Raw genomic sequence first — 13286 nt, 5'->3', positions numbered from 1 at the left:
CAGGTTCTCAGCCTCATCCAGACGGTGCTGCAGGTCCTTGACTGTGACCTCCAGGTTCTTCTTCATCCTCTCCAGGTGAGAGCTGGTGTCCTGCTCCTTCTTCAGCTCCTCTGCCATCATTGCCGCCTGAAGTGGTAGAGTGTCGATTCATTTAATTCATCCAATGTGGCAAAGATAATGTGCTCAGCCCAGCTACAATTGCCCTTTGGTGTAGAGGTCTTTCCGGATCCAAAAGGTAAGGGGTTCACCCTGCTCCAACTCTATCTCACATTCTTTTGCTCTCTAGCTCTGGGCAATCACTTTATCTGATGGTGCACTTGGCCAGAGGTGCGTACTAAACTATAGAGCAGGTTTTGATGAGTTGGGATTGATGGTGACAACTGTCATGATCAGAGCCGGTAAATAAGCTGTACTGTTATCTAACCGGGTTTCTTGGATCTATGAAGACCTCTATCTTGGGTACAAATACAGTTTATTGAGTTATATTGTTTTGAATATGGACACTTACATCAGTGATGGCCTTCTTTGCCTTCTCCTCTGCGTTTCTTGCCTCCTGCACTGTGTCGTCCACCTCTCCCTGCACCTGAACCAGGTCAGTCTCCAGCTTCTTCTTAGAGTTCAGAAGGCTAGTATTCTGTATGAGGAAACCCAATGATTAGTTGAATGAGAAAACACACAAAAGTCACACTGTGGGTAAGATGAGACTGCCTAGGAATCACCTATACCTGGGAGTGAAGAAGTCCCAAGCGCTCGCTGGCGTCCACCAGCTCCTGCTCGGCCACTTTGCGGCCTCTCTCTGTCTGCTCCAGAGCAACCCTGAGCTCCTCAATCTCAGCCACCATCAGACCGTTCCTGCGCTCCACCATCGCTGCCTGCTCCTTCAAATCTTCTGCTACGCGAACAGCATCATCAAGGTGCAATTGGGCATCCTGGGATCCACAAACACATAGAGTATTAAAACTTGTTGTTGTAGGACAACAGGATGTGTAAGGGATGCATTCTTTGTGTTCCCTGATACCCCTGCGATTACTATAAACACCAGTTCACTTTATTCCTGTGTTCTATTGTATTGGCAAATAGACAAATCCCTCTCTCCATTTTCACCAGACTTAGGAAGTAGCTCCTGATACAAGGTGAGATTTATTTTTTCTAATCGTTACGGTCAGACATCTGTGGTTTGGGGCATGACTGATTTCCCAGCCCCTTACCTTGAGCTGTCCCTGGACGGTCCTCAGCTGTTTCTGGGCCTCGGCTGCCTGCCTGTTGGCGTGGCTCAGCTGGATCTCCATCTCATTCAGGTCTCCCTCCATCTTCTTCTTCACCCTCAGGGCATCGTTCCTGCTCCTGACCTCTGAGTCCAGGGTGCTCTGCATGGAGTCTGTCACCCTCTGGCTGTTCCTCTTGATCTGCTCCGTCTCCTCATCCTTCTCCGCCAGCTTCCTGTCCACCTCACCCTTGATCTGGTTTAGCTCCAGCTGCACACGCAGAATCTTGGACTCCTCGTGCTCCAGTGTACCCTGAACAAAACAAATCAGTATTCACACTTTGGTTGAGAGGGAGAGTTATGAACTGCCACTCGTGGACTCAGGGTTGCCAGTGTATGTGATGCAAATGTGGGAATAGGATAGGAGGAGCAGGTCTTACTTAAAACACATATTTTATCTAAATGATACTAATGTGGACAGTAAAGGTTAAATAACAGGATGAGTATATGCTACAAATGAACAGGATTAAACTGCATTAGTTTCTACCTCAGCCTCCTCCAAGGCTGTCTGGATCTCAGACTTCTCTGTCTCCACAGTCTTCTTGGCCTTCTCCAGCTCGTGGATGCTCTTTCCAGTCTCCCCGATCTGCTCAGTCAGGTCAGAGATCTCCTCTGCATACATAAACACAGAAGTCATTCAGAACAGGGCTTCTTTGGAACACACTGTAGTTCATATTATATTATGATAAGAAAAAAAGGTACAATTCTGACAAAGCTAAGTGTATTAAAAGATGTCTACATTGTTCTGTTGAACAGGGTCACTCATACGTAGCTTGATCAAATTAGACCCCATCGCAAGCCAAATACAACTGCTGCTGTTTGACTCACGTTGCAGGTTCTTGTTCTCTCTCTTCAGAGTCTCCAGCTGATCCAAAGCCTCCTCATAGGAGTTCTTCATTTTGAAGATCTCCGTGCTCAGAGAACGAGCCTCCTTCTGGGCTCCTTCCAGCTCTGCCTGGCCCTCCTCGAACTTCTGCTTCCACTCTGACAGGACCTAGGGATATCCAAGGCGATTGTAATATTTTCCTTTTTTCTGTCCATTACTTTATTGGGGTAAAAATACACCGATTTTATCAGTTAAATTTAGGCAGAAATGTTGCTAGCAAGGATTTGATTCATTTAGTTATTTCACACCTTGTCAAAGTTCCTCTGCTTCTTGTCGAGGTTGGCAGCAAGAGCATTAGCTCTTTCCACATCAATCATGAGATCCTCCACCTCTCCCTGCAGCCTCTGCTTGGTCTTCTCCAGAGAGGCACACTTTGAGTTGGTCGCCTCGATGGTCTCCTCTGCCTCCTGCAGACGCTGGGCCAGCTTCTTCCTGTTAGACAGATGAGGAATTTTAAAGCTTCACCTCTGAGCGATTATGTCAGAGAATGTCTGCACATCTGGCTCTTACAGTTGATTGGAGGTAAATGGTACAATATATTGTGTGTGACTCACTTGGCCTCCTCCAGCTCCTCAGTGCGCTGGACGGCATCAGTCTCGTACTTGGTCCTCCACTGAGCCACCTCACTGTTGGCCTTGGACATGCCGCGTTGCAGCTCTCCCTTGGCCTCCTGCTCCTCCTCAAACTGCTCCCTCAGTAGGTCACAGTCATGGCGGGCAGACTGGACACCGTGGGCCAGTGCGTTCTTAGCCTAGGGAGAGAAATAGAAGAGATGACAAGGATAAAGAGATGGAGAGAGAGAGAAGGACAGAGAGAGAATGTGTAAAAGCTTCATTGAAGCTGTAGTCAAAATGTTGTGGTTGGTGGAGTCTATTTTGGGTTCCTTACCTTGACCTCCTCCTCAACATGTCTCTTCAGCTCCTCAATCTGCTGGGTGAAGGCCTGTTTGCCTCTGGTCAGCTGGGACACCAGAGCCTCCTTCTCCTCAAGCTGGCGACCAAACTCACCTTTGGGGAACAGAGCATCTTGTTAATGTGGTCTCTGTTCGCTGATGACCAAGTTTTAATGGTTTATGTTCATTGTTATTGGTGGAGTAAGTTATGTTGTAATGGCCAAAAAGTAATCCTGCCAATGCTTGCTATTCTAATTTGTATGTCAAATTCAATTTATTCTAAGTGTTTCTCCCACTCATTGCATTTCGTTATACTGCGATGACAATAAAGTTGAATCTAATCTAATCTAATCTATTGGTTAAGGGTATGGTATGGGGTGTGTTAGCTGGTCCTAGATCAACTTCTACAGTATTTGGAGTATCATTGGTACCGTTCTCAGTCAGGAGTCTTGCTCTCTGTCCGCTCATGTCATTGACCTGGCGCACATTCTCATCATTCTTAGTCTTGATCTCGCTCAGCTGGTCCTCAAGAGTACGGCACATCTTCTCCAGATTGCCCTGGTAGAGAAACATAAACCGTTATTCCTTTACATGATTATCTTGTGCCAAGCATTGAGTGCGAGGCTTTGGACTTTGTACATGATTTTTCATGTTTATTAGAATTGACCCCCACAATCACTGCTCCATACAAACATTGCTACTGACCTTAGACTTGGCGACGGCCTCCATGTTGCTGGAGAGGTCATCAATCTCCATCTTGTACTCGCTCTTCTCCTTCTCCAGCTTCTGCTTGACGCGCTGCAGGTTGTCAATCTGCTCCCCGAGCTCTGCCACGCTGTCTGCCTGCTTCTTCCTCAGAGCGGAGGCTGTGGCCTCGTGCTGCAGGGTAGACTCCTCTAGGTCGCGTCTCAGTTTCTGGAACTCAGCCTCGCGCTTCTTGTTCATCTCTATCTGAGAAGCGGTAGCACCTCCGGCCTCCTCCAGCCTCTCACTGATCTCCTCAAGTTCCCTGGAGAGATCAGCCCTCTGCTTCTCCACCTTAGCCCTGGCAGCGCGCTCAGCCTCGATCTCCTCCTCCAGCTCCTCAATACGGGCCTACAATGGGGAGACACAAGCAGAGAGCTGAAATCAACAACACAGTCAAAGCAAAGGATACACAAATGATTATTTTATCATTAAGATGTGTTCATCCGAAGCAACGTATACTTAACATACAGAACAGACTCTATGGTGTTTAAGCACCATGCTTGAACAAACTGAACCATTGCAAACCAGGACAGTACTAACAGGAGGATGAATTGATCACTGTTTCCTATAGCGATCCTGACCATGGTAACGGTAGTGTTAATGGTAACCATGGTAATTGTAGTGTCGTTAGACACTGTAAAGCCAACTGAGCCGTCTGACGGTCCTGTTCTATACCTGGAGTTCCTTGATCTTCTTCTGCATCTGAGCACCCAGAGACTGTTCATCCTCAATCTTGCTGAGGAGCTGGGCGGTCTCGAAGTCCTTCCTAAAGAACACAAACACATTGATTGCAGTTTGGAAGTGGAAACGGAAGTCTATCATAGCATTCACTTTGGTTTACAGAAAGACATCTGTCCAGATTTGTCTATTTTCGAATAGAAATATGTTTTTGTTTGTTTCAACACAATGCTGATTCTGACTATTGGAACAATGTAAAGAAAAATTAATGTTCAATTAATATCAAATACAACTTTGTAGTTATTTGTTTGTGTTTACTTTTTGATCTTCTCCTCAGACTGCTGCTTGTCGTTCTCCAGGTCCATTATGGACTCCTGGGCCAGTTTCAGATCACCCTCCAGCTTTCTCTTGGCTCTCTCTAGGTCCATACGGAGCTTCTTCTCTTGCTCCAGAGAACCCTCAAGCTAGACGATAAACACACATATTTTGTCATCAAAATCTAAATAATGAACAACAATGTTGTTGATAAAGTACACTAGATTAATAAAGTAAAGCCTTTTAGAGCATAAACTGGAGAGCAGGTTCATGATGATTACCTCAAACTAAATGAGTAACGTTAGCTTTCATACTATAATAGCCATCTAATAATGCTTAGCTTGTATGTGACTGTTTCATGTTCTTGTGAGTTTTAACTTATGGAAGACAATAAGCTTTACTCTTCTGTTACAATCTTGGTTGACACTAGCACTGCTTTGTGTTCATTGCCCACTCACATCGTCCACTTGCTGTTCCAGCTTGGTCTTAGCCTTGGTCAGAGTGTTGACTTTGTCCTCCTCTGCCTGCAGGTCGTCCAGTGTCTGCTGGTGGGCCTCTTGGAGGGCTTTCTTCTCCTTGGTGAGCTTTGCAACAGCCTCATCCTGAGACGCCATTTCCTCAGTCAGGTTCTTAACCTGAACACAGCCACAACAGATTTGCTTGTCACTTCACCTCACAAAGGGAAACAGTTTATATTGCATATACTGTCACTCGTAAATCATGTTCTCTCATTCCAGGAACAACACGACACAGATTCATTGATTGTTTGGCAATAGTTTGATCAGATTGTAATTTGTATGTGTTATATGAGACCTTGTTTTCAGTGGCGTGTTTTTCCTTCTCCACTTTGGCCAGAGTTAGCTCCAGGTCATCAATGTCTTTCTTCAGCTCAGAGCACTCATCCTCCAGCTTCCTCTTCTTGGCTGTCAGCTCAGCGTTGATCTCCTCCTCATCTTCCAGCCTCTCTGTCGTCTCTTTGAGTTTGGCCTCCAGCTGGATCTTGCTCTTGATGAGCCCCTCGCACCTCTCCTCAGCGTCATTCAGACAATCTCCTTCCTGGTTTCAGGAGGGAAGAAAAAGAAAAAGACTTCAGAACTCAATGTGTATTCAAATATAAACTGGTTCTAGTCCAAGGGCACACAGCAAATCAATACAAATCTATGACAAAGGCAAACGTGGGGACAAATGGTTGTGTGTGTGTGTGTGTGTGTGTGTGTGTGTGTGTGTGTGTGTGTGTGTGTGTGTGTGTGAAAGAGAGAGAGAGAGAGAGAGAGAGAGAGAGAGAGATAATGTGTGTGTGTGTCCTTGTGAGCCAGGTCACTCACATTGGCAACTTGGAGGGCAAGGTCATTCTTCTCCTGCAGGAGTGATACCATCTTCTCCTCCAGGTCCTTCTTACGGGCCTCTGCCTTAACCAGATTAGCTTTGCATTTCTCATAGTCTTCCTTCATATTGGCCAGCTCCTTCTCTGTCTCAGCACTCTGCAGCAGGGGCTTGATCTTGTAGTAGACTTTCATCCATGGCCAATGTTTGACATTCATGAATGAGCGGATGTTGTACTGGATAGTGTAGACAGACTCTCTGGTTGAGAGAGGAAGGCAATAGTGGCGTAGTGAGTTGTATGCTTTTGAAAGGCTCAATGATGTAATATGTAGTGTTAGAGAGACTATCTAACATCACATACCTCCTCTCCATCATCTTCACGAACTCCCTCCTCATCAGGTATCCGCGGGCGAGAGCTTGAGTCATGGAGACCAGAGACGCCAGCTTCTCATCTCGCATCTCCTCCAAGACACCCAGAAGACCAGCTTTGAAGAACACCTGAGCACAGATAAACAGGCATGTCCAATGGAGGAGTTAGACATTGTAACATATAGGAAGAGGCAGAATAGAAAATCAATGGGAGGTTCAATACCCCGACACTTGGTTGTACAGAGAAATTAAGAGACAAGGTGTATGGATATCTTACATTAAAGAGGTGCTATGTGATCATCGTGTCTATGTCTGTATTTTATAAACTACTCATTTTGATACGGATGGTCAATGAAGACTTTGTACAAGTCTAATCTATAGTAATAATAAAATAAGTATCTATAATAATAATAATAATAATAATCATATTTTCGTCAATATTATGAAGCGACAGTACTTTTACTTTTACTGTTGGCAAGCTGAAGGTCGCAAGTTTGAGACTCGGACGAAGCAAGTCAAATTGCGGGGAGACTGGTTGCAACATCTTGAGGTCTTTTGACATGTGCTTTTAGACCTGTCGGCTGAAATGACACCAATGATCCTCTAGCGTCTCTTTGATGTTTCAGTCCTGTTATGTGGTAACATCTCCTGACCTTGGTGTGTCCAAACTTGTACTCATCGTGAGGAATATCAATGGACCCGAGCAGCTTCTCAGAAGCCTTCTTGTTGTCCATGAACTGACCCTCAGGGATGACACCGGCATTCAGTACTTTGTACCTGTATGGGGAGAATTGTTAAATATGTTACTTTGAAAGCTGTTGCTTGGGACTACAGCTGGAAATCAGCCATGGAGGCTAAAGCTGCTCCATGTACTGCTGTTAATTAATGGGGACTGTCCACAAAACTATAAACTAATAAACTAAACTTAACTAAAGTAATTCTGTCATGGAAGGGCACTATTGTCTGTGTATGTGTGTGAGTGTGTGTGTGTGTGTGTGTGTGTGTGTGTGTGTGTGTGTGTGTGTGTGTGTGCGTGTGTGTGTGTGTGTGTGTGTGTGTGTGTGTGTGTGTGTTCTACCTCTGCTTGAAGTCAGCATAGATGATTCTGCTGGGGAAGCCCTTTCTGCAGATCCTGATACCTTCCAGTACACCGTTACACCTCAGCTGGTGGATAACCAGGAAGTTCTCCATCAGACCTGGAAAAAACAAAATGCATCTTAACCCATAAATAAACCTGTAAAATAATGTATATATTTAAGACTAAAGAATAGTAATTATTAGTAGTTTAATCATGGGCTTAATCTGTCATATGTCTCTCTGTGTTGTACCTGGAGTCTTTGACTCGTTGGGGATCAGGCAGCGCACAAAGTGAGGGTGGGTGCTCCTCAAGTTGGTCATCAGCTTGCCCAAGTTCTCCTGTGAGGGGTTACAAACCATAGCGCTCTCACAAGAATTCAGACTTAATTTACACTTTTTCAAAAGATGTACTTTTCAACAGACACTCTGGCAGGCAGGAGGAAAGCTCACCCTGAACTGGGAGGACACAGTCTGCATGGAACCTCCCTTCTTCTTGCCTCCCTTCTTTGTAGTGTCTTTTTCAAAGAGTAAAAACAAGTGTTACAAATGATATAAATCTCTGATCAACTCCCTTCAATGTTTGTTCATTAAAGTAGAAATGGTGCTGGCCACAGAATAGTAAAACATTTCAGCTGTATAGCCAAATGGTCAGGGTCAGGTTAGGGTTAGGGTCTGTGAAACATTTCAGCTGTATAGCCATTATGGTCAGGGTCAGGTTAGGGTTTGACCCAGGTTTACAGCCCATTGAATTGTGGGCAAATTCATGGCTAAAATTATGTAGTGTCTGCCCGGCTTAATGATAATTAACATGCTAATGCTTAGTTATTAACATGATGCGAATGTTACCTTCAGCTACAGCAGCAGGATAAAGGACAGGTAGAAGTTTGACAGAGGACTTCTGGTACAGCCCGATCACAGAGTCATTCAGGGGGTCCTTGTTCTTGTCCAGCCAGCCAGTGATGTTGTAGTCCACAGTGCCAGCGTAGTGCACCAGGGAGAAGTGGGCCTCAGCCTTGCCCTTGCCAGGCTTGGGCTTCTCAAACGCCTTGGTTTTGCCAAGATGCGTGTTGTTCAGCTTGTCCTTGAAGGTTGTGTCTGAAGACTTGGGGAACATGCACTCCTCTTCAAGGATGGAGAAGATGCCCAATGGCTGTGCAAAAAGAGATTTGAATTAAATTAGTAAGTTGCTATTTACACCATTTTCATGTTTTTGACTTCAACAGTCACCGTTATATGATGATAGCCATGTGGTGGAAGCATATGAACCCTTTAAACACATTGTTGCCTATATGCAACATCTGGTGTTAAACACCTGGTTAAAGGTGTGTATCAGAGCAATGTACAAAAGGAAAGTACTGGAATATGGAATGGAAATATGGAATAACCCTAACCCTAACCATAAGATGTGGTGTACTACCATGAGGATACAGTAGTCTCAAACACCTACCTCTATAAACTGCTTTTGACATCCATCAATTGTAGAATCCTCACAGGCTGCTTACCTTCTCAATAAGCTCAATGCAGGCAGCCAAGTCCATGCCGAAGTCAATGAACGCCCAGATGATTCCCTCCTTCTTGTACTCCTCTTGCTCCAGGACGAACATAGTGTGGTTGAAGAACTGTTGCAGTTTCTCATTGGTGAAGTTAATACACAGCTGCTCCATGCTGTTGTACTGTTGATGGAATTTCAGAATAAAGAAATATTTTCATCATACATGGCTGTAATCTTTCAGATTAACAATGTGTTTTCTTGTCCTGACAACATACTCACATCAAAGATCTCAAAACCGGCAATGTCGAGCACACCGATGTAGAACTGCCTTGCATTCTTGGTGTCCAACTGTTCATTGATACGGATGACCATCCACAAGAACATCCTCTCATAGATGGACTTAGCCAGAGCCATCACAGAATTATTCACCTGGAAAAAATGTACTTGTTTTTTATGACGTCTCACTCTCAACATTGTTGAACCACAGGGTGGCACCTACACGCAAGCACTATAAAACCAAACGTTTTTCAAGATTGTTCACAATATGGCCCAAAATATATAGATGTTATAATAATAATATGTATGCCCTACCTGAGGCACTGTCTGGCTCTTGGTCACAAACTCATTGCCGACCTTCACTCTGGGGTTGCACAAAGCTTTAAGCATGTCGGCTGAGTTCAGGCCCAGGAGGTAAGCGATTTTATCAGCCACTGGAAAGAAAAGGAGCAACAACAGACTCAAGGACAGAGCCATACAAGACCGTTTGTGTCTTATTTTGTCTACAAGTCAAGTACTACTAGTTTTATTCTGATGTTTCATGAGGAACAACTTCTAAATGTTCTTTTTTCCATGTTTGGGGCCAGAAGTGGAACTCACCCTCTGTGCCGTCTGGCTCGGCCTGCTCCTCACGCTGCTTCTGCTTGAAGTGCATGTTGCCATGTTGCATGACAGCACCTGTCAGTTTCCAGATGTAATTTTTCTCCTCATTGTTGAATCCCAGGACGTCAATGGCATCCTGGAAGACAGCGATTTCATTCGTTAGCGAGGAAAGAAAACAGTAAGGATTGAAGACAAACTCACACTGTCAGAATGGATGGAAATGTCAGACTTCTCTATTCCTCTAGTAGACTAGCAGCACAATAGGATTTTGACAATGTTACACAGGGCGCTCTTGTGGATGCCGTATGCACCCCTATAAGAGAAGGCATTAACACTGAGTACGCTAAAACAAATCATTGATACAAAGAAAAACCCTTTGCGTGACTCACATCTGTGGCGTCCAGCTCAACCTTGTCGTCGATGCTGGCCACAGTGATCTGCCCCTGGCTGATCATGGGGAAATCGTAAGGGTTGGTGGTGATGAGGCACATTTCTGTGGAGAACAGAGACCAAAGTTGTTTATTAAATCAAATGCATGATGTGCTCAACCAGGCACATTACTCAACCAAAGCCCAATTCTTATGCCTCTTATACCTAGATATCTATATCTCTATCTCTACCTCTTATACCTAGATATCTCGGACTCTACTTAGTGCTGCAGCTACTATATGAGTATTTCACTTTCACAGCAGGGAGCTAGTTTTCCCAGATCTCTGCTTTGGCGTACCAACGATCTCAGGTTTGTGGTTGGTCATCATCTGGTAGAAGATGTGGTAACCCCTCTCATCGGGAAGCTGGAAGGACACCCTGGACTTCTCCAGCAGATCTGATAGAGAGAACAGGGCAGAAAAAATTAACGTATTGCAAAACCTTTTTTGTAGAGTAAGTATGGAGAAATTACTAATACCAACTTACAGGTCTCAATGTCAGCACTAGCCAGTTTGCCGGACGTCGCGAAGTGAATCCTGATGAATTTACCCTATGGTAGAGCAGGGCGGTTAGAAATCAGCCAACAAAAAAACTACAACTGCCAAAGTGTTTTCCTCATACTTACAAAGCGAGATGAGTTGTCATTCCTCACAGTCTTGGCATTACCGTAAGCCTCCAGCAGGGGGTTAGCTGCAATGATCTGATCCTCAAGAGACCCCTGAATGAGACAAAGTTGCCAAAGCGTTAGTAACTGAAAATATCTCATATTTCATGTCTCTTTCAACAACATCTATTCCTTTTAGCTGAGAAGGTGGTTATAATGAGGTACAGACCTCATGAAAAATCTTTGTGTGAAATGTGATTTGCTCCCACTCTAAAGCCCAGGGTTCCACCCAGCTGTCTCTGAGCCTACTGGCTCCCAACAGCACATATAACCACCCCAACCCATCTGTCAAACTAGATATACCCACTAGATATACTCCCCCAAACCCTCTGTCAAACTAGAAGAAATTAGAGAAAAGTTGATGTGTTTTCAATCATTCACCTCAACTTACTCTAAATGGTGACACACAAGCACAACTTACCTTGATTTTACCGGAGCTCCCAGATGATTCTCCCTTCTTTCCTCCTGCCACAGCAATGGTGGCAAAGTACTGGATGACACGCTTGGTGTTGACAGTCTTTCCTGCACCAGATTCTCCACTGGTTAATACACAGAAAGTTTAGGGTTAGGATCGTATCAGCATTCATTAAGCAAGAAAAGAAAATGCCATTGCTATAACTTTTACGTTAACGTAAAACATTTTATACCCAAGTCAATGTTCTAAATTATTCTCACTTAGTTACTCAATATTAACTTCATAATACCTAACATACTGCAAAAGGAACACTTTTTGAAAAGTAATATGTTAGTGAGCAACTTACGTAATCAGGACGGACTGATTCTCTCTATCTGCAAGCAAAGAAACACATTGTTCATACTGATCCACTGGATTTTGGTACATTATTGCATTCAAGGCATCATCATAAAGTCACACATCTAACTATCCATCCATCCATGAATCTACTTACCAACCATCATGAACTGAAAGGCGTTGTCAGAGACAGAGAAGATATGGGGTGGAGCCTCCATACGCTTCTTCCCTCTGTAGGCATCCACAACTGACTGGTCGTACACGGGGAGCCACTTGTAGGGGTTCACCGTGGCGCAGAAGAGCCCAGAGTAGGTCTGGATAAAGTGGATCAAATATGTGAATTAGACAAGTCAGATTAGCTGGAATGTGGAAGTTAGGTATCGTTGAATATACTGATATGGTGTATTATGATGTTCTCTGTGTTTGCTAATGTGTGCTAGGTTTCTGGTGTTCACTGATGTGTATGCATCTCTTATGGGTTAGAGTTAGGGTTAGGTTTAGCTTTCTGTGTTCACTGATGTGTATGTATCTCTTACGTAGATCATCCATGCTGCGTAACGCTCTTTGAGGTTATACAGCACAGAGGCTTCATTCAGGTAGGTCATCATGGCCATGTCCTCTATCTTGTCATACTTTGGGGGGTTCAATTGCAGGATGTCCTCTTCTTTGAAGTCTTTAGTCTGAAACACAATGGGAAATCTAGATTACACTCAAATCAACTGTACTGCTAACCTTTTACTGATGAAATGTTGGTACAAGGGCAATTGAATCACAGTACCAGTGCTTTACGATCCTCCACACTACTTGAATATATATATATATTTTTTTTTTTAATCAATAACATTTTTGATAACTATGTGTGTTGAAAGGTTCAACCTGCTCAAGGAAGCAGCAGTTTGGCTAAAGGTTATAAATGATAGGTTATGGGTTATAGGTTAAATAGGTTATAGGTTAAAAGTTATGTTATAGGTTATATGTGAAAGGCTTACCTCCTGAGTGTCTGTGACTTTCACAGAGATTTTTCCACCCTCCCTGGACACAATTGTACCCTTGAGGTACAGCTCGACCTTGTCAGTCACATAGCAGGCGTTCTTAGCATCAAAAGGTCTGCTCTGAGCTTCGAGCCTCTCCCTCTCTGGCTTACGAAGGTAAATGGCAGCCGAGCCATAAATGGCCATCTCTGCGTCCGTACTCATGGTGGCGGCTCACTAGGAAAGATTAAACAACAAACATGTTTGAGTCTGGACTAACAACTCCCCAGTCAAAAGAGTTAGAGGCAGTTTATTTATCAGAATGTATTCTTAGAAATATCTCACCTTGTTTTCTCCACCCAGATGAAATAGTTTTCTTTGTGGTCCTAGGTACTACAGACACAGTCAGCTAAGCAAACAAAGACGATACAATAATAAAATAAAGGGTGAATACTTGGTAACATATGTCAGGACCTACACCTCAGAAAGTCGAGGCCCATTCTGACCAGAAACAAGATTTCACCATTGAAGGTCCAGTATGCATAGATG

The 13286-nt window shown here is 44.1% G+C and overlaps 1 pseudogene across 1 annotated transcript; it reads right to left on the bottom strand.

Annotated features, from left to right (window-relative positions):
• Positions 1 to 1324: 1324 nt before the first annotated feature.
• Positions 1325 to 12962, bottom strand: LOC308160020 (myosin-4-like; annotated as a pseudogene). Its single transcript has 32 exons — positions 12756 to 12962; positions 12303 to 12446; positions 11924 to 12080; positions 11777 to 11804; positions 11437 to 11554; positions 10977 to 11069; positions 10838 to 10901; positions 10650 to 10748; positions 10312 to 10415; positions 9920 to 10058; positions 9635 to 9753; positions 9323 to 9472; positions 9054 to 9224; positions 8398 to 8701; positions 8002 to 8066; positions 7803 to 7890; positions 7553 to 7670; positions 7128 to 7251; positions 6467 to 6603; positions 6108 to 6363; positions 5596 to 5838; positions 5241 to 5417; positions 4786 to 4931; positions 4465 to 4555; positions 3748 to 4137; positions 3474 to 3600; positions 3039 to 3157; positions 2705 to 2901; positions 2399 to 2582; positions 2093 to 2258; positions 1752 to 1876; positions 1325 to 1517 (listed from the first exon to the last, which is right to left on the bottom strand). The product of its transcript is annotated as a myosin-4-like (transcript).
• Positions 12963 to 13286: the final 324 nt, after the last annotated feature.

This window comes from Nansenia antarctica (genome assembly GCF_963989245.1).
Source record: "Nansenia antarctica genome assembly, chromosome: 6".
Classification (NCBI taxonomy): domain Eukaryota; kingdom Metazoa; phylum Chordata; class Actinopteri; order Argentiniformes; family Microstomatidae; genus Nansenia; species Nansenia antarctica.
This window is presented reverse-complemented; position numbering and strand designations above follow the sequence as displayed.